General features: G+C 47.2%; 1 long non-coding RNA gene across 1 annotated transcript in view; it reads right to left on the reverse strand.

Annotated features, from left to right (window-relative positions):
* The window catches only part of LOC140906601 (uncharacterized), a 49,806-nt gene that overhangs the window by 1,832 nt on the left and 27,331 nt on the right, over positions 1–20,643 (reverse strand). Inside the window, exon 2 of the long non-coding RNA XR_012157163.1 lies at positions 2,532–2,671. This is a non-coding gene — a long non-coding RNA (uncharacterized lncRNA). The remainder of the gene's footprint in view (positions 1–2,531; positions 2,672–20,643) is intronic.

Here is a 20,643-nt window from a genome sequence, read left to right on the forward strand (position 1 = left end):
GTGCTGCAGCCAGACTAGGGTCAGCTGCCCCCAGGCTACTTCCTGACTCCCCCTCGTAGGGTACCTGGGTCAGGGTGGTGTCCTCAGAGGGCTCCAGCACCATGGATTCCTCCAGGTAGCTGGCGAGGGGTAGGCTTGGCATCTCCTCCATGCACCGGTCAGCATTGGCCGGTCCAGCCAGTCCTGGGGTGGGCCGTGGATTGCCGGGGTCACCCAGGCTGGAGCCAGGCCACAGGCGTCTGGCCTCTCCGGCGGCTGCGGACCAAGTGAGCTCTGGGATTGGGCTTTTATACTCCCTGTCCTGCGTCTTGACCTCTGGGGGACGGGCGCAGGATCCACTGGCTCCGCCCACTTTGGTGTCTGGGGAGGTTCCTCCCTCTGCGGGGTGGTGGGGAACCACACCGCCTTGCTACACTCCCATATATGATTAGTGATTTGAATAGCTACTGTAGTCTTTCTTTTGTGATAGTATACATGACTGAAACCTCTGTGTATAGAGGCTGCAAAAGGCAGATAACTATTCCCAGTGAAACCCTGTCACCTTTATGAAAAATCTGATATTTGAATTGTGAGATCCACTACAAATGTCCTTGATAAGATCATGAGGAAGAATGGACAGATTGCTGCAGCTAACTCCAACAGGGAAGACTAAAGAGTCCTCTGGGGATTCTTGATTTACGTTGGTTTGTGTGCTGTGATTATTATTTTTGGACTTGAGAAATGAACACATGAGCTCCTGGGAAAAAAGTACCCTGTACTGCACATTCATTCTTGCTCATTAGAGTGGGCTTCCACAACTCTATCCTTCCTCCATCCCTTGCACCCGATTTACCAGACTACACTAGGAAAGGTAGAGAACCATATCGTGTTTACATTTTACATTTGTAGCTTGTGAGTTTAATATAAATTAAAAAGGAGCAACAAATAGAGGAAAAACAATTTACTGTTTTTAAGCTGCCTCTGGGAGACTGGCCTCTGATTTTGTTGTAATTTAAATCAAAGTTGGGGAAGGGGCGATGATGCTCTTTTTATGCAGAAGATAATTAGAGCTGAATTCCAGATTTATAAAATACACTGCATGGTATTTCCATGACCTGGTCTCCCCTCTGATACAAACCAGTAAATTCAGGAGAAGATATGTCCCCTTTTCTAATCATAGAATATCAGGGTTGGAAGGGACCTCAGGAGGTCATCTAGTCCAACCCCCTGCTCAAAGCAGGACCAATCCCCAACTAAATCATGTGCAAGCTGTATTAGTTTCACTGAAAAACACCATGTAAAGGGTATTTAAAACTGCAAAAATATAACTCACTTTCACTGAGATTTCCTTTATCAACCTCTTCATGACCCTAAATTAGATAAATTATATAGGGGCCTAAGCCACGAAAGGCAGATTGGGAACAAGGTTTTCAAAACTAGGTGCCTCAGTCCTCAATTAGGCCCCTAAGTAGCCTGAGGTAATAGGTCCCACTGAAGCAATTTTGAAAATCAGAATCCTAACTTCAGACACCTGTTCTTGAAAATTTTTGCCCTGAATTTCAAACACTCCAAAGTTTGCAGGTGTTTGGCTCTGGATGCAGGGAGGGGGGTTAGTTTCAGCCATAATAGCAATAGGGTCCAAGTGCAAAGTTTTGACCCAGAGCTAGATTTAGATTCTAATTCAAAACATACACAGAACAAACCCTTCAGAGGATCTGGAGTCCTGAGACCATACACAGCAAACTATTTTTATTAAATTCAGTTCAGTAATCAAATTTGTTTGCAATAATCCTGGGATAATTACACCACTGTGCTCTGTAGTTGGGGCCCTTTATTTAACTTTGCTGCTATGGTATATTTGGGGGGCATTTTCCAGAGGATTAGAATAACTCTGAAAGTATCTGGTATTTTATTTACTATACCTAGCTCTTATAGAACATTTTATCCCAGAGCTCTCAGAGCACTTTACAAAGGGAGATCAGGATCATTGTCCCCATTTTACAGATTCTAAAACACAGGAAGGTGAAGTGACTTTTCCAAGTCCCCAATGTCTTACCAGTCACCAATGGTAGAGTCCCAATCCAGACCTCTATCCACTAGGAAAAGATGCTTATATAGTCACATTTAGCTGAGAAATTGTGTACCACACAACAGCCTGCATAAATTGTGTTGTGTACCACACAACAGCCTGCATAAATAGTGGTCAGTGCCTTCCGTTTTACTTGTGACCACAGTAACTGATTCTGCTTAGACTAGTGTTTGTGAAGCCTTGACAGTGCAGGGTCTACTGCTGTAGGAAGAGCAACATGAGATGAGTAGCAATACCATTTCACAGGGGCGAGACTTCAGTGCTCCTAGCGATTTAAGTCCTGTAAAAAGCAACACAATTGCTTTGATTTACATTTACAGTAGATGGTTTCAGTGCTTTGCTATCGTACTGAAGGGACAAATTCGCAACACCATTTCCACAGGCCTCCTCCGCATGCCCCCAGTTGTCTATGAGATCAAATATGGTGGTTATACATCTGAAGGGAGCAAAGCAGTTGGCTCACCACTAGCTCCTTCTTATGGCCATGCACGAAGTAGCAGCTCTCCTCCCGACGGTGGCTCTGGGCCTGTGGTGGTCTGTTTCTTCCTGTGACTTGGCTCTCCGGCCAGGTCACTTTAAAGTCTGTCCCCTTCCAGAGTTGGCCTTGAACAAAAAATAAGGGGAATTAATGCAAATAAACTGAGTTCACTGGAAACAGAGAATGATTCTAAGTGCATCAGCAGCTGGCCCTCCCTTTCGTCAGGGAGGGACTGTCGGGCACCGGTCAGCGGAGGAGCTTCTATCTTCATCCAGCCCCTCTCTTCAGGAGATGATCACTGAAGATCTATTCTTTTCTGTAGGCTGCAATCAACTAAGCTGGGGCTCTCCCTCTTACGCTCATCCCTCCAATCCTGACACCTGAGCCCACATTAGATAATTAACCCCATGTTGTCTAGTGGGGGGGAGTTGTATACCCCATCACACACCCTCCCCATTGAGATGGCAGCCAGAGAACTGGGCCAGCAGACTGTGCCCCCCCACACACACTTCCTAGGGATGGCAGGGGAAAAAAAATCACCATATGTTGAATTTGGGAGGTGTAGAGCTGGAGAGACAGATATCAGCGCATAAGCTGGGGGTTCATTTTTTTTGTGTCGTTTAACCACCTCAAGGGGGCATGATCAGTGACAAGGTTGAATGGATTTTTCTAAGAGGTGATATCAGAGAGAGAGAGAGAGTCCACAGTCCATTTCACAGCCAACCCTTCCTTTTCCAACACTGACTATGCCCCCCACACCCAGGAACCATTCACAGCTCAGGAAGAGTGCTAGATGGCATTGCCCCTAGTCCCACTTCTGAGGCATTGGTTTGCAAAATGACGTCTTTTGAGAAGTCAGACGTGAACAGGACAGGTTCTTTGCATAGGGAGGTCTTTCAATGTCTGAAAGGCCTTTTTGCAGGCATCAGACCAGTGAACTTTCTTGGGGCTAGCCTTAACTAGGCTCTTGGGGGGTAGGGAGGGCACTATCCCCAAAAACGCTGGCATGAATCCACAGCATTAAACCACAAGCCCCAGAAACCTTTTGATGTGTTTCTTCTTGGTTGGGGTAGGTCATATTTTGAGGGGATGGGCTTGGTTCACGAGGGACTGGACCTGGCCTTTCCCCAAAGGATATCCCAGGTACGTGGTCTCTTCTCTTCCAGCCTTACACTTTGTAGGGTTTGCAGCTAGCCCAGTGTCTTATAGGGACCAAACTATGGCAATGACTTCTGCTAGGTGTTCCTCCCAACTTTGGCTGTAGATGCCTATATCTAAATCTGCTGCTATAGATGAGCCATGTGGTTGAAGACTAGATCTATGAGCTGTTGGAACATTGCTGGGTTACCACAGAGGTCAAAGTCATAGTCCTACAACGATACAGGCCAAAGGACAGGCAAAGGCTGTTTTCTCTGGTGATTCCAGTGTGAGTGGGATCTGCCAGTATACCTTGGTTAGAGCTAACACTGTGATATACTGGGCCGCACCCAGACAGTCTAATAATTCATCCACTTGGGGCAGGGGTACAAATATAATTGGACTTTTCCAGCCACCGCAGGATTCTTCAGTGACCCCCTCATTCCAACATGACCTGGATTCTTTTGCTTCACAGCATCCCACATTTTCGATGGGAGCAGCCAGGGGTTTTCCGCAACAAGTTGCCCCAGCTCTTTGGGTATGGTGTTGCATGAGAGGTGTCCATCTGGACTGGAAGACAAATGTTGTTGGGAAGGCTTTCACTAGGCTTCTCACTTGGGCCCTCTGCTCCAGATGGCGGTTTCCCCTGATCTGTATATGATCTGGGTCCAGAGAAGGGAATACTTGGAGCCCCAACTTGGCTCAAGGAGATAAGGAGTAAAACATACACTCTCACACTCCTTCCATGGCGTCAGTTTAATATGGTAAATCTGAGCAACTTCCTCTCAGAAGGCTGCCGGATCTCATAGTTAACTGGCCCAACTTAGGGGACTACTTCAAATGGCTATGTAACAAATAGCTTGGACTCTAGAAGTACCACCCAATCACCTGACTTAAATATGCACATACGTGCTCCTTTGTTATAGGCTTGCTCCTGGGCCTGTTGGCCACTGAAGAGGTATCCTTTGGTGCAGGTCCCTAGGGTTTTAAGCCCCTCACAGAGCTTTGGTACATATTATACAACTGTCTCTGTCCTCGGAATTTTTTTTCTTCCCACTTCTCACAGACCATGTCAAGAATCCCTGGGGTTGTCTCCCATATAAAAGTTCAAAAAGAAATAATCCATTTGATATGGGGGTCTCAAATGGGGTCAGGACCCCTCAGGTTATTACATGGGGGGTCACGAGCAGTCAGCCTCCACCCCTAACCCCGCTTTGCCTCCAGCATTTATAATAGTGTTAAATATATTTAAAAGTATTTATAATTTATAAGGGGGGGGTCACACTCAGAGACTTGCTATGTGGGTCACCAGAAAAAAGTTTGAGCGCCACTGCACTAAATGATTGGGGAACCTCTCAAAAAGCAAATAAAAGCAAAGGGATGAGCTGATATCAGTGACAGGGTTCCTTAGCATTTATCCTTTTCAGGATCTGGTTGAATGATTGAACTAGACCATCCATTTACGGATGACAGACAGATGTATGTAGAGTTGTCATTTTTAGCAAATCACACACCTCTTTCAACAGCCAAGATGTAAAGTCGGTGCCTTGATCCATGAGGCTCTCCTGAGGTACCCAGACTCTGGCAAAGATTTCTAGCAGCTCTTTGCGTTGGTGGGAACACAGTGGGATTGCCTCAGGATATCAGGTGATGTAATCAACTATAAAAAAGGTGCAGCTGAGTATAAAAACATTAAAGGGTCCAACAAGTTTCATCCCTGTCCTTTCAAATGGGATGCCTACTACAGGAAGTGGGACTAGAGCAGTGGTGGGAAATCTGCGGCCTGTCAGGGTAATCCACTAGTGGGCCGCCAGACCAGTTGTTTACATTTGCACAGCCACCCACAGCTCCCAATGGCTGCAGTTCACCGTTCAGGGGCAATGGGAGCTGTGGGAAGCGGATTACCCTGATGGACCGCGTGCAGCCTGCAGGTTCCCCACCACTGGACTAGAGGGAATTATTTCACCCCTTTATGTCCTATGAGTTTGCATTTGGGACAGGAGCTGCAGAAGTCTTTAAGTTTTGATTAATCTGAGGCCAAGAAAAAATCAGTCCAGAATCCGGGTCAGGGTCTTCTCATCGGAGAGTTGGCCCGCAGAGGGGATAGAAAGAGCCAATCACATGTTCTCACACCTCTGAGGCCAGTGAACACGGAGTTCCAACCAAACAGATTCATTAGTTGGTCTTTCTCCAGTCGCTCCATGCGAAGCTCAAATCGGGTGTACTGCTCTGCTCACTCTGGGACTCCCAGAAGGTAGCAGGTCTTAGGCTCAAGATTTCATCCTCCCTCTGATCCTTGATGAAGTTGGTGCCTCTAGTTAGGATGCCCTCTCCTCTGGGGGAAAAAGGGGGCAAACAGTTTCATTGTTAGGTGGCCCTTCTGGGAGAGCTTCCTCTCAGCCAGACCCCCATCCTTCTCCATGGTCCAGCTCCTCACCTACACCTGTGTGTCCAACATCCCAGGGTTTTGAGACTCCCTTCTCCCAGGATCACCTCATTTAACCCCTCTGGGCCTGTCTGAAGTCCTCTCAGTACCTCTGAGAAATGCTCCTAATCCCACCCCAAGATAATGAAGTAGGTTAGTGTTGAGGCCAGCCCACCTACAAGGGAATTCCTATATCCCCAACAGTCAATTGCATGCATCCACTGGGATAGGATTTAACATCTCCATGAATATACTGTAGAAAGAGTCCCAAACCTAGAAGCACATTCAATATAGAGGCACTTGCGAGGCTAGTGGCCTGCGCACCCCCATGAAAAACAAACCCCACTGCTGTCCAAGTAGGCCTTGAACCCGAGCCTGATGTTCAAGGTGGCCCTTCCTTATGTGACTCATCTGCTTCCAACCCCTACCTTCCTGTGGAGGAGACTGCAGGGACGATTCTCCAGGCTGGGTCCTAAGATGCCAGAGTTTCCCACCAGAGGCCAGTCTAGGACCCTGCAATCTGCTGGGCCTTTTAGAGGCTGGCATTTCCAAAACCATGCCATAAGACCACCAATTCCTCTGAATAGGTTCTCCCTTAAGTCAAGGGGCCCCTTGGCCTCAAGCAGTCACTCATGTGATGCAGCCAAAGCCATGTCAATAGCCAGACAGGAGTTCGAGTAAATACAGCCGTATATTCTACTTAGGTGTATGAGTGCCCTGCACACCAGAGCTGGAGAATTTTGCCTAGCAGTAGGGCAGTGCTCATGCCTCGTGGCCATAGCCCCTCCCCTGGCTATATAAGAGAAATCTTCAGTAAGCTTAAACACAAAAAAGAAGCTTATAAGAAGTGAAAACTTGGACAGATGACTAGGGAGGAGTATAAAAAAAACTGCTCGAACATGCAGGGATGTAATCAGGAAGGCCAAAGCACAATTGGAGTTGCAGCTAGCAAGGGATGTGAAGGGTAACAAGAAGGGTTTCTATGGGTATGTTAGCAACAAGAAGGTGGTCTGGGAAAGTGTGGGACCCTTACTGTATGGGGGAAGCAACCTAGTGACAGATGATGTGGAAAAAGCTGAAGTATTCAATGCTTTTTTTGCCTTGGTCTTCAAAGACAAGGTCAGCCCCCAGACTGCTGCAATGGGCAGCGCAGTATGGGGAGGAGGTGAGCAACCCTCAGTGGTGAAAGAACAGGTTAAAGACTATTTAGAAAAGCTGGACATGCACAAGTCCATAGGGCTGGATGAGATGCACCCGAGGGTGCTGAGGGAGTTGGTTGTTGTGATTGCAGAACCATTGGCCATTATCTTTGAAAACTCATAGTGATCAGGGGAGATCCCGGATGATTGAAAAAAGGCAAATATAGTGCCCATCTTTAAAAAAAGGGAATAAGGAGAATCTGGGGAACTACAGACCAGTCAGCCTCACTTCAGTCTGGAAAAATCATGGTGCAGGTACTCAAGGAATCCATTTTGAAGCACTTGGAGGAGAGGAAGGTGATCAGGAACAGTCAACATGGATTCACCAAGGGCAGGTCATGTCTGACCAACCTGATTGCCTTCTGTGGTGAGATAACTGGCTCTGTGGATATGGGGAAAGTGGTGGACGTGATATATCTTGACTTTAGCAAAGCTTCTCCCACAGTATTCTTGCCAACAAGTTAAAGAAGTATGGTTTGGATGAATGGACTATAAAGTGGATAGAAGGCTGGCTAGATTGTCAGGCTCAGCGGGTAGTGATCAACGGCTCAATGTCTAGTTGGCAGCTGGTATCATGCAGAGTGCCCCAGGGATTGGTCCTGGGGCCAATTTTGTTTAACATCTTCATTAATGATCTGGATGATGGGATGGATTGCACCCTAAGCAAGCTCGCTGATGACACTAAGCTGGTGGGAGAGGTAGATACGCTGGAGGGTAGGGATAGGGTCAAGAGTGACCTAGACAAATTGGAGGATTGGGCCAAAAGAAATCTGATTAGGTTCAACGAGGACAAATGCAGAGTCCTGCACTTAGGACAGAAGAATCCCATGCACCGCTACAGGCTGGGGACCGACTGGCTAAGCAGCAGTTCTGCAGAAAAGGACCTGGGGATTACAGTGGACGAGAAGCTGGATAGGAGTCAACAGTTTGCCCTTGTTGCCAAGAAGGCTAGTGGCATATTGGGCTGCATTTAGAATCATAGAATATCAAGGTTGGAAGGGACCTCAGGAGGTCATCTAGTCCAACCAACCCCCTGCTCAAAGCAGGACCAATCCCCAATTGGTAGAAGCATTGCCAGCAGATCAAGGGAAGTGATTATTTCCCTCTATTCAGCATGCGTGAGGCCACATCTGGAGTACTGCATCTGGTTTTGGGCCTCCCACTACAGAAAGGATGTGGACAAATTGGAGAGAGTCCAGGGGAGAGCAACAAAAATTATTAGGGGACTGAGACATATGATTTAGGAGGAGAGGCTGAGGGAACAAGGTTTATTTAGTCTGCGGAAGAGAAGAGTAAAGGAGGATTTGATAGCAGCCTCCAACTACCTGAAGCGGGGTTCCAAAGAGGATGGAGCTAGGCTGTTTTCAGTGGTGGCTGATGACATAACAAGAAGCAATGGTCTCAAGTGCAGTCAGGAAGGTCTAGGCTTGATATTAGGAAAAACTATTTCCATGGAGGGTGGTGAAGCACTGGAATGGGTTACCTAGGGAGATGGTGGAATCTCCATCCTTAAGAGGTTTTTAAGGCCCGACTTGACAAAGCCCTGGCTAGGATGATTTAGTTGGGGTTGGTCCTGCTTTGAGCTGGGGCTAGATGAGCTCCTGAGGTCCCTTCCAACCTAATCTTCTATGAGTCTATGATTCTATAAGGCAGTGCAATCCCGACCCGCCTCAGTTCCTTCTTACAGCCCTTGGCTGGAGTCAGAGCTCTGTGTGGTTTTAACCTCAACCTCTCACTATTTTAGTGTTTTTTCTAGTTGCATATAGTTAGTAGTACCCTTAGTGTTAGTTACATCAGTGTTAGTTGTATTTAGTTAAATATTCCCATGCCCCTTCCAGCTCCACCAGTCCAGGAAAGGGAGCCTTGGCACAGTTAACAGCCCCTTCTTCATCCCAGGACGATGTAGCAGTGCCTGGCTATTCCTCTGCTCTAAAGCCAGAGGATTTTAAGGCCTACCAGGACCTTTTGTGGTACATGGCTGCTTCCCTGGGCATTCAGGCGTAATTCATGCAGGAGAAAACCCATACGTTAGTGGATATCCTTCAGCCATCTGCTCCTGGGAGAGTAGACCTCCCTATCAGCGATGCACTCCTAGAGCCTGAAAAGGCCCTCTGGAGCATGCCAGCTTTGGTATTGCCTACTGCAAAGCACACAGAGAAATGCTACTTTGTCCCAATGCAGGGATTTGAGGGTTTGTACTTCTATCTGGCCCCAAACTCCCCAGTCATAGCCACAACAAACGATAGGGCCCAGAGAGCATATTTAAGTCCACTCCTTAGGGCAAAGACTCCGACAGGATGGATTTAATGGGCAGGAAGATTTATACCTCCTCATCCCTGCAAATGTGGATTGAAAACCAGCAGGCATCATTGTCTAAGTATGACTTTGTAAATTGGACGGCCATGTCTAAGTTTGCAGACCAGCTGCCTGAAACCTCCAGAGAGGAATTTCAGGCATTTGTCAACGAAGGCTGTGTAGTGGCCAAGACATTGTTGCAGTCTGTGCTGGATGCTGCAGACACTTCTGCCACAGTATGGTTTCTGCCGTGACCATGAGAAGGTGTGACGAAGTGGGAATGTTCTTAAGAAAGGCATGGGGGAAACTGAGGCACCCACACAGTATTTGGAGAAAACCTTAAGTATCTAGGTAGTAGGATGGGGTGTGTGATTGTTGCAGAGCCCTAGAGGGCCAGTGTGATGCTGTCTACACAGAAAATAGCCAACACCCTGTCTCCTGGCAACTGATGGCCTGGGCCCCTCCTCCTCTGCAAGGTGCCAAATGAAGGTGTTGGAGGACAAAGATCAGGTGGCCTCCTGGCCCTGGAAAGAGACAAAGGAGAGGAGGGGCTGGAGAGTTTCAGTTTTTGAGCTGGCTGGGGAAATGGAGGGAGGCTCAGATGGGCTCTGGCCTCCCTAAGCTCCCTGTCCCCCAGATGGACCTGACCGAGGGATCCTGTTGTCTGTACCTACAAGCTCTGATTTGGACTGTGTTCCTGTCATCTAATAAACCTTCTGTTCTACTGGCTGGCTGAGAGTCACGGTGAATTGCAGGAAGTGGGGGGTGCAGGGCCCTGTCTCCCCCAAACTTCGTGACAGAAGGGCGTCCTGGCTGCAGAATTTGGGCATTGCTCGAGATGTGCTGCAGGCCATAGAGAAGTGGTTCTCAAACTTTTTTTTCGCAGACCACTTGAAAATTACGGAGGGTCTTGGCAGACAACTTAATGATCTTTCCAAATGTTGTTTGTTCCGTTAGCTAACTATTGCAAAACACTTTGGATAAAAGCGCTATATAAAAAAAGTAATAATAATAAATGTTTTTTGTTCTACAAATAAAAGCACACAACTCATATTTTAATATCAGTAGTCTTACATTTCTAATGTGATGGATGTGCCCTCTCTCTCCCCGGCCACAGCAGCCACCTAGCTGGGGCTGGGAAGGAGTGGGAGAGTCTCTCCCTCACCACAGCAGCCACAGAGCTGAGGTTCAGAGGAAGGGCGGTCTCTCCTCAGCAGCTACAGCCCTGGAGCTGGGGAAAGTCACGTCTTTCTCTGGCCGCCGCAGCCCTACACATCCCAAATTCCCTCCTCCCTCTCTTCTTACCCCACTGCCCTCCCACCTACCCCTTAATTCCCCCCAAGGCCATCACCTCACCTTACATGTGTGTCTGCTCCAGGGTCCAGGCACCTAATTGGTGCAGCCACGCCTGCACGACTCCACTAAGTAGGTGGGTGGCCCTTCATTCTCTCATGTGCAGCCACCCAGGCGTGCACCTTAGAGGGAACTATCCGCAGACCACCTGAATGGAGCTCCTGGACCACTGGTGGTCCACAGGTCACAATTTTCCCTTTGACAGCAGGGGGTTGTTTTCAGACAAGACCCTGCACTCTTTTAAGGACTCTTGGGCCACTCAATATTCCTTGGGGGTGTATACACTAGCAATGTAGAGGCACCACTTTGGTGGCCAGCAGCAGCAAAATACTATCCACAATGCACCTTTGGGAAGCCTTTCCCTCCCTCGAGACAGCAGGATTACCCCAGAAAGGGGCATAGTTCCCTGAGAAGGCAGTTGGGTCTAGGGTTCAGCCAGTCATCACACCCATCCCCATCGCCCCTCACGTGTCCATTTTGACTTCTTGGTCCAGAGCATTAGTCCCGTTGTCACTTCCTTTACCTGACCTCTGTTCAGGGACTGGTTGGCTTGCTCATGCAATGTTTGGCACTCTGTTACAACTGACAGCTGCGTCCTAAGCACCATCAGGTTGGGCTATGCTATCCAATTCCTCTCCATCCCTCCCCAGGGAGGACCCCTCTCACAAGATACTGCTTCTTGAGCTGGTCTACTCTTTACTGGCCTTGGGAACAGTGAAGGAAGTTCTTCTAGAACACCGGGGTCAGGGCTTCTATTCCCAGTGCTTCCTGGTTCCCAAATCCAAGAGAGGAGTAATACTTATTCTTGACTTCTGCAACCTCAACAAATATATCAGATACATGAGGTTCCATATGGTCACCCCATCAACTAGCCTTGCCATGTTGTCTCAGAATGACTGCTCTGGATCTTCAGGACGCTTAATTCCATGAGGACATTCTCCCAAAGCACAGAAGATTTCTCCTGTTCATTGTGGCAAACTGCCATTTTTAATATGTGGTCCTTCCCTTCAGTCTGTCTTTTGCCCCCAGGTTTTTACCAAATGTGTGATCATGCTGATGGCATACTTCCGGAGCTGGGGAATCCACGTCTTCCCATTTCTGGGCAAATGGCTACTTAGATGCAGGTCCAGGGAAAAAGTCCTCTCTCATGTACACATTACACTGCATTTACTCAACTCTGGGTCTCATCCTAAACACTGGAAAGTCAATGCTGGTCCCCACCCAGAAAAATTGAGTTCATTGTGGTCCTAATAGACTCTACAAATTCAAGATGTTTTCTGCTTACTGACCATTTCCAGACAATTTGCTGCCTTTGTCTCAGTCTGCAGTTTCAACCTTCCTCCATTGATTCTGGATTCCTTGCAGCGGTGGATGGTTGAGGGGAAGTATGTCAAGGCATTCCCTTTGCCCAGTCCTTAACCAGAACTGGTGTCATTGACACCTCCCTGATACATTGGGGAGTGCATCTGGGGTTGCTGAAGGTTCAGGGCCTGTGGTCAGAGCAGGCAGCTTCACTGCATATCAATGGTCTGGAGCTTGGGCCCATCTATAATGCCTGTCTCACTTTCGTAGATTGCATCAAGTGTTCACATACTTACCAACAATACCACTGTGATGTATTACGTGAACAAGCAAGGGTGCTCTGCCAAGAGGTGATTAGGTTGTGGCAGTTCTGCATTAACAAGAGTATCACTTCTATAAGCTAATCACTTGCCTGGGGCCCAGAATCATCTCACGGACCATTTCAGCAATATTTTTTTCTCTGAAGCCCAGTGCTCTGAGAGTCATCTTTGCAGAGTGGGGCATCCCAACAATCAAACTGTTCTCTACAAGGAACAGGAAATGCCATTTGTTCTGCTCTCAAGGGGGGCTCCCTGACCAACGCCTTCCACCTCAGCTTGCAGTCAACTCTCCTGTACACTTTTCCTCTGACCTCTATCATTGCACAGGTCATCCTCATGCTGAAAGTGGATTGGGACAACCTCATTCTCATTGCCCTGGCATGGCCAAGGCACTGCTAGTTTTCTAACTTTCTTGCACTGTCAGTTCAGACCCCATATCCCTTCCCCCATTATGACTTTCTCATACAGAATCATGGTCGCACTTTACATCCTGCACTCAGCTCCCTGCATCTTATGGCATGGCTGCTCTATGGTTGAATTAGGAGGAAGAGCAATGTTTGGCAGCTGTTCAACAGGTCCTACTCAGTAGTAGAAAACCCTCTACCGGGATGGCCTATTCGGCAAAGTGGAAGCCTTTTTCAACGTGGTCATTGGCCCACGGAGTTCAGCCAACACTGGCTAGTATCCAAGACATCTTCAGTTGTCCGGTCTTATGCTTAGTTCATTGAGGATGCATCTAGTGGCAATCACAATCTTTTAACCATCCATTCATGGAAGATCAATGTTTTCCAATGGTATGGTGGCGAGATTCTTGAAAGGAATCCTTTGTCTTATTTTCTTATGTCTCCATCTTCCAGTGTGGGAACCAATTCCCTTGTGGGACCTTAACACAGTCTTAGCAGCTCTCATGGGACCTCCATTCAAGTCTTTGACATCCTGGCCTTTTCCTCTCCTATGTCAAAAAACTGCATTTCACAACAGCTGCAAGGAGAGCGAGAGAGTTGCAAGCTTTGATTGCAAGTGCTGCCCCTCTACGGCACTGCTAGGCAAAATTCTCCGGCTCCAGTGCCCTGGGCGCACACACAGCTAAGTGGAATACACCTCTGCATCACATCTCAAAGACCCACAGTTACAGAATTGGCTAGGTTCTTTGGTGTTTGAGCGCCCACTCCCTACCTCCAGCTGGGAGTATATGGGCAAAAGGCTCCACCACAATGAGCTCAGCCACCTTGACAAGTGTCCAACTTTAACCACCGCTAGCATAGGTCTCTTAAATTTCTTGGCCACCATGTGGGGCCTAGCCCCATTAGGTAAGGAGCCAACAAGGTGGCCCACTGGTAAGGTGGCCACTGGATTGCCATAGTCACTTACTCAAAGATTACCAGGAAAGACTCTGGGTCGCCTTCAGGGCCCATCTTTGTGAATTTCACTGGCATGGCACTGGGCCCAGGCCTACAGCTCCTGGAGGGGAACCCCAGGGAGTCCCTGTGGCTGCACTGGGGCCATTACCTGTTGGACCAGCATTTGTTGCTGTTCCTGCTGTTGTTCCCTAAAGTCCGAGACCATGTGTTGATGCTGGGCAGCCATTTGAGATTTGGTCAGCCATTTGAGAAGACCGTCTAGGTCCATATTGCCACCATCCTATCAACCCACATCCCTAGGTCTAGGGTGTTTGACCATCTAGGTCCGTCACTCCTCCCCCCTCCTCTTCAGACATAGGAAGGATGACCATAGTCTCTGCCAGTTATAAAGCGGTTGTCTAGCCACTAGCGCATCTTGTGGCCATCTGTGGAATAGCAGCTCACTCTCTGGTCGAAAATCACTCCAGGCTTACAGAGGTCTGCCTCTTCCTGTGACTTGGCCCTCCAGCCAGCTGATTTTAAAGTCTCTCCCTTTCTGGGGTAATCAACAAACAAAAAACAAGGAGAATTAACATAAATATACTGAGTTCACAGGTGATAGAGGAGAATGGTTCCCTCAAGGTGAGTCAGCATTTGGCCCTCCCTGTCTTCAGACAGGGGCCATAGGGCAGAGGTCAGCTGGGGGAACTCCTACCTTCAGTCAGGCCTCTCCAGGAGTAAAGTGCAACTCTCCCTTCTGGTCATCCATCAACTGAGCTGGGACTCTCTCTCCAATCCTGACATTTCTCCCAGATGTGACAGGGCAGAGCCACCTAAGCCCACATTAGCTCATTAACCCCAAGGTCTAGTGTGGTGTTTGTATACCCCATCACAAGGGACATTGTTAGCAGGGGGAGAAGAGAAGTATTTGGAGGGAGAAAGAACAAAGGGAGAGGAATGAAGGAGATTTGGGGTGAGAAAGAAAAAAGTGAGGGATGTGGGGAAGGGAGAACGGTGATTTGAGGAGCTAAAAATATGGAGGAGGGAGGAGAATCTGGGATATGGAAGGGTAGGTAAAAGACTGGGGAAATGAGGGAGAGGAGAAGCATTTGAGGAGGAGGAGGAGGTAAGATATCAGAGTGATGGGTGCCTGTATATAAATATAAATAGATTGAAAAGACTGTAGGATTGGAAGGGAAAAGAGAAGAGAGACTTAGGACCTGGGAAAGAAAGAAAGTTTAGGAGGATTTGAGGGCAAGGCAGAAGTCAGGGGAGAAAAAGTTTGCTCGACAGAGGAATGAGTTTGGGGGAACTGAGGGGGAATGAAGGAGGGGGGCATGTTGAGGGAGAAGACGAAACACAACTGTTTGAGATTAAGAGGATTTGGGTGAAAAGAAGAATGACAACTGAAGAGGGAATAAAGTGTAGAGAACAGAATGATGAGAAGTGGGTCCTGAAAACACTGCTTCGAGGAGCCCCGCAGGAACACAGCCAGGGAGCTCAGATATGGCCAGGAAAACAGGAGGAGACCAAATCAAGATGAGCAGCACCAAAGTAAGTGCTGGGGCCTCACAGGGAAGGCGGGGGATAGAATGACCTTGTGTCCGTCTCCTCCAATTTGTGTGCCAAGAGCTACGTAAGTGAAAAAAATATGATTTCAAATGGTGCTAAACCACTTCAGCAGGATAAATGACTGAAAAACTTAATACATGTGTTTCATTTTTAAATGTACATGAAAACATCCAGCTCTGGAGCTTGGCAGAGGATGAACACACACCGAACAGGGAGCGTCTTTAGAGCCAGCTCATTGTTCTGCAAGTTTGTCTTAAACCTACCAAACTCCCAGGGCAAAATGTAATAGAACTGGGACTATTTGGGGATTATTAAGTAGCCTACACACACTGTGTAATCGCACTCAAATGTTTGAATTTGTGACTTGCGCACATAGATGCTGATCTCTGATCTCTTGTCCTAGGGTGAATTCCAACCCCTTTGAAGTCAATGGGAAACATTCCATTAGCTTCTGTACGGTCTGAGGTCACTCCTAATTATTCAAAAACAAAAAAATCCACTTTGCTGTACTTGGAACTGAAGTATTAATAAACCAGCTATTGCTATGACATGCCATTGTTCTGCTAACCAGAGTGACACACACACCAGGGTGCACATAAGCTGTCTTTTGGCCTTTATTTGTACAGTGCCTAGCACAATGGGATCCTGGCCCAGAGCTGGGGCTCCTACATGCTATAGTAAAACACATAAGATTTCTGACCACACGCTGAATCTGCTATTCGAGACTAGAATATTTCTAAACATAATTCCACCTGGAAGGGATCACTGTGTATTGGAACTTTATAGTGTTCCGCTCAAAACAAAACCTCTTAATGATTGCTAGATAAAGGAGAAAGAATATCTAGGGCTGTAACTCCAGCTAGAAGAACGGAGGTTGTTACTACAGCAAAGTGGAGTCTGGCTTAACTAAAAACATTTGTGCCCTTCCAAAACTACATGTACTTTACAGCTGTTGATTAACATTAGTGTTCTTATGCTGAAAATGTTAGAGCCCATGGGCCAACTCCTGGTAGTTTTGCATTTTTCCATGTTGTTTCCCCCTTATCTGGGGTGACGGAGAACAGATAAGTGTAATTCACATGTCACGCTGAGGGTCCCTGAGGGGAAATACAGCTTCATGGTACATCCCAGCTTCATGTCACGCTGAGGGTCCCTGAGGGGAAATACAGCTTCATGGTACATCCCAGATCACCATGGTACCACTGCCAACCCTCCTGCCCATACACATATGCCTATACAAAAGTGGGGGAGTAGCCAAGGAATGACTTTTCATGCAGGACAGTCCCCTTATAAAACGGTAAGAGATGCTGGAAATTGCTGTGGAAATTAATGCTGAGGCATTTTTTCCAAGGAACTTGTACGGGGCCAGAAGAGGTGGGGGGAAGAGATGAAGAATATCCTTCACATTCTTGCCCCTGACTGGCATTCATCTTCCAGCCCACCTCCACAAAGTTCTGTCTCGGAATCCACAATAGCATGGGGATGATGCCATGGAGGTAACAAAGCTCCTTTTTCCATGCAGCAGTGTGAGATCTGTGTGCATAGGGTCCCCCACCAGGGACAGAACTGGGGAGAGCCATTCAGGGCCCATTATATTACTAAGTTTTTACAGTTAGTAAGCTAGGCGTTGCTTACTTTTCTGTGTTCGGTCAGCATGTTGTTAAAAGCTACCCCATGAATTGAGTGCCACTGAAAACAGTCAATAATGCAAACACAGTGGTAATAGCTTATATTGACTGGTTGCATAAAACAGCTCTGAGGAAAAAAGATTTTAACCAACAGGGTTTTCCCTGCTATTAATAAGTTGTGATAAAACACATGAGAAGAAGAAAATAAAAACCAACCAGATAAGCATGCAGCCCTAAATTAAAGAACTTAAAACACAAAACTATAGATTTCCTCCTTTGTGAACAACTCCTGAGATTGCAAAAATGTTCTTTGCATTTATGGCTATTCCCTTTTGTACTAAATGTTACATACACATTGTTGTGAGTCACACAGATTATGTAACAGGTGAAAAAGCATTCTAGCATCTGCTTGCTACAAAAAGTATTGCTAACAGATTCTCTTTTTATCTATTTCTCCTTTTCTAATATCCTAGTTATTTTCACTATTTACTCGGGTGAAGATGACTCATAGCTGGAGAGCAGACTGTAATGTTTGAAAGGAATCTAATGGCCAGATCTGTTGGCGATCAGACTTTGTCATCTTCCAGCTATGACAAAAGAGGATTTATAAACAATCTTTTCCAGATCATATTTTAAAAATATGAAGTGTCATATTGCTGAAAGTTCTATTTCATTTTTTAGATCTATTTAATGTTGATAAATGCAAAGTGATGCACATTGGAAAGCATAATCCCAACTATACATATAAAATGATGGGGTCTAAATTAGCTGTTACCACTCAGGAAAGAGATCTCGGAGTCATTATGGATAGTTCTCTGAAAACATCCACTCAATGTGCAGCAGCAGTCAAAAAAGCAAACAGAATGCTGGGAATAATTAAGAAAGGGACAGATAATAGGACAGAAAATATCATGTTGCCTCTATATAAATCCATGGTACACCCACATCTTGAATACTGTGTGCAGATGTGGTCACCCCATCTCAAAAAAGATATATTGGAATTGGAAAAGGTTCAGAAAAGGGCAACAAAAATTATTAGGTTGTGTAGGCTTCCATATGAGGAGAGATTAATAAGACTGGGACTTTTCACCTTGGAAAAGAGTCGGCTAAGGGGAGATATGACTGAGGTCTATAAAACCATGACTGGTGTAGAGAAAGCAGATAAGGAAGTGTTGTTTACTACTTCTCATAACACAAGAATTAGGGGTCACCAAATGAAATGAATAGGCAGCAGGTTTAAAACAAATAAAGGGAAGTATTTCTTCACACAGTGCACAGTCAACCTGTGGAACTCTTTGCCGGAGGATGTTGTGAAGGCCAAGACCATAACAGGGTTCAAAAAAGAACTAGATAAATTCATGGAGGATAGATCCATCAATGGCTATTAGCCAGGATGGGCAGGAATGCTGTCCCTAACCTCTGTTTGCCAGAAGCTGGGAATGAACGACAGGGGATGGATCACTTGATGATTACCTGTTCTGTTCATTCCTGCTGGGGCACCTGGCACTGGCCACTGTCGGAAGACAGGATACTGGGCTAGATGGACCTTTGGTCTGACCCAGTAGGGCCATTCATATGTTCTTATTTCAGGAGCACTAGTCCAGGCTCTGTATAGTTGCACAAATATTAAAATATACAAGAGTAAATATCCACGTGTGCATGCACGTGTGGGTGTGGGTGTGTGTATATATGTATGTGTGTGTGTGTGTGTGTGTGTGTGGGGCAAATTACCGGCACTACTTTGATGGGTCTCGCGCTCTCTCTTCTTGGGGAGGGTTCAGGGCACCATTTCTTACCGCTGAACTGGAGTATTAACTGCCCCACTAGTGTCCTAGAGGAGGGGAGTGGAGAGGGAGGGACCCGGGCCCACCCTCTACTCCAGGTCCCAGCCCAGGGGCCCTAGGGATAGCAGTAAACCACTTGAACTAGCAGTTCCTTCCCCTGGGCTACTTTCCTCTCCTGCCCTTCAGTTTGTGGGGCTTCCTGCCCTCCCTCTGCACAAATCAGGTGTCCCTTTACCTAGGGTCTTGGTCTTCTTAGCCCACCACAGCACTTCTCCAAACTCTCCTCTGCTTCAACTCCTTCCCTTGTCTGATTGAATCGGGGGAGGAGGGTTTATCAGGTGACCAGCTTTAGGTGCTCTAATTGGCTTCAGGTGCTTTAATTAATCTTTTGCAAACTTTCTTCCCTCTACAGGGAATAAGGCTCCCTTCTGACACTCTCCTGCTGCCCTCTGGCCATACTGTATCACATATCCTTTCCTCCTGCCCCCGCTCAACACCATGGGACTACTTGGGATAAGAGGCAGTGCTGTCGTGATAGGCGATCAGCATTGCCATGTTGGCTTCCAGCCCTATGCTGTACCCGGAAATGGAAGGGCTGCAGGGATAAGAACCACCTAGTCACTCTTGCATTCTTCTCCTTGTTTCTGTGCATCCACTGGAGTGGGGCGTGGTCTGTCACGCCGCCCCAGTAGGTAGTAGTGGAGAGTCTCCATAGCCCATTTTACCGCCAGACATTCTTTTTCAATGACGACGTACTTTTGTTCCTTGGGGAGGAGTTTCCGGCTGAGGTACAAGATTGGGTGTTCCTCCTCCCCTACCATCTGCGAAAGGACAGCTCCTAGCCCTACCTCCAAGGCATCTGTTTGTAGGATGAATTCCTTCTCTAAGTCTGGGGCTATGAGTACTGGATGGCAGCAAAGGGCTGTCCTTAAATCTGCAAATGCTCCTTCTGCCACATCAGTCCACTTTACTATCTCAGGGCCTCAAGCCTTTATCAAATCAGTCAATGGCCCTGCTCTTGTGGCAAAATGAGGGATGAATCTCCGATAGTATCCTACTATCCCTAGAAATGCTCTGACCTGCTTTTTGTGGACTGGTCAAGGCCAACTTTGTATTGCCTCTACTTTGTTGCATTGGGGTTTCACCAAACCTCTCCCTACTACATACCCGAGGTATCTGGCCTCAGGTAGTCCTATCACACATTTGAGAGGGTTGGCAGTGAGGCCAGCCTTCTGCAGGGCGTCTAATACAGCTTCTACTTTTCTGAGGTGCGTTTCCCTGTCAGGGCTATGGATGACTATGTCGTCTAGATAGGCATGGGGTCACAGCATGGGGTCACAGCAATTTGTCCATAAGTCGTTGGAATGTTGCACGGGCCCCATGGAGTCCGAAAGGAAGGACAGTGTTTTGGAACAGGCCATCGGCTGTAGAGAAGGCACTCTGTTCCTTGGCATTCTCAGCCAGGGGAATTTGCCAATATCCTTTGGTCAGGTCCAGAGTGGTTAGGTGTTGGGCCTTGCCTAACTGATCAACTAGCTCGTCAATGCATGGGTATCTGATAGGCATTGAATTGGGATACATCATTCAACTTCCAGAAGTCGTTGCAAAACCTCAGGGTGCCATCAGGCTTGGGGACTAGGACGATAGGGCTGGACCACTGGCTGTGGGATTCTTCAATAACCCCAAGTTCCAGCATCTTCTTCACTTCTGTCCTAATTTCTTCCCTTTTAGCTTCCGATATT

Source organism: Lepidochelys kempii, chromosome 2 (genome assembly GCF_965140265.1).
Source record: "Lepidochelys kempii isolate rLepKem1 chromosome 2, rLepKem1.hap2, whole genome shotgun sequence".
NCBI classification, from domain to species: Eukaryota; Metazoa; Chordata; order Testudines; family Cheloniidae; genus Lepidochelys; species Lepidochelys kempii.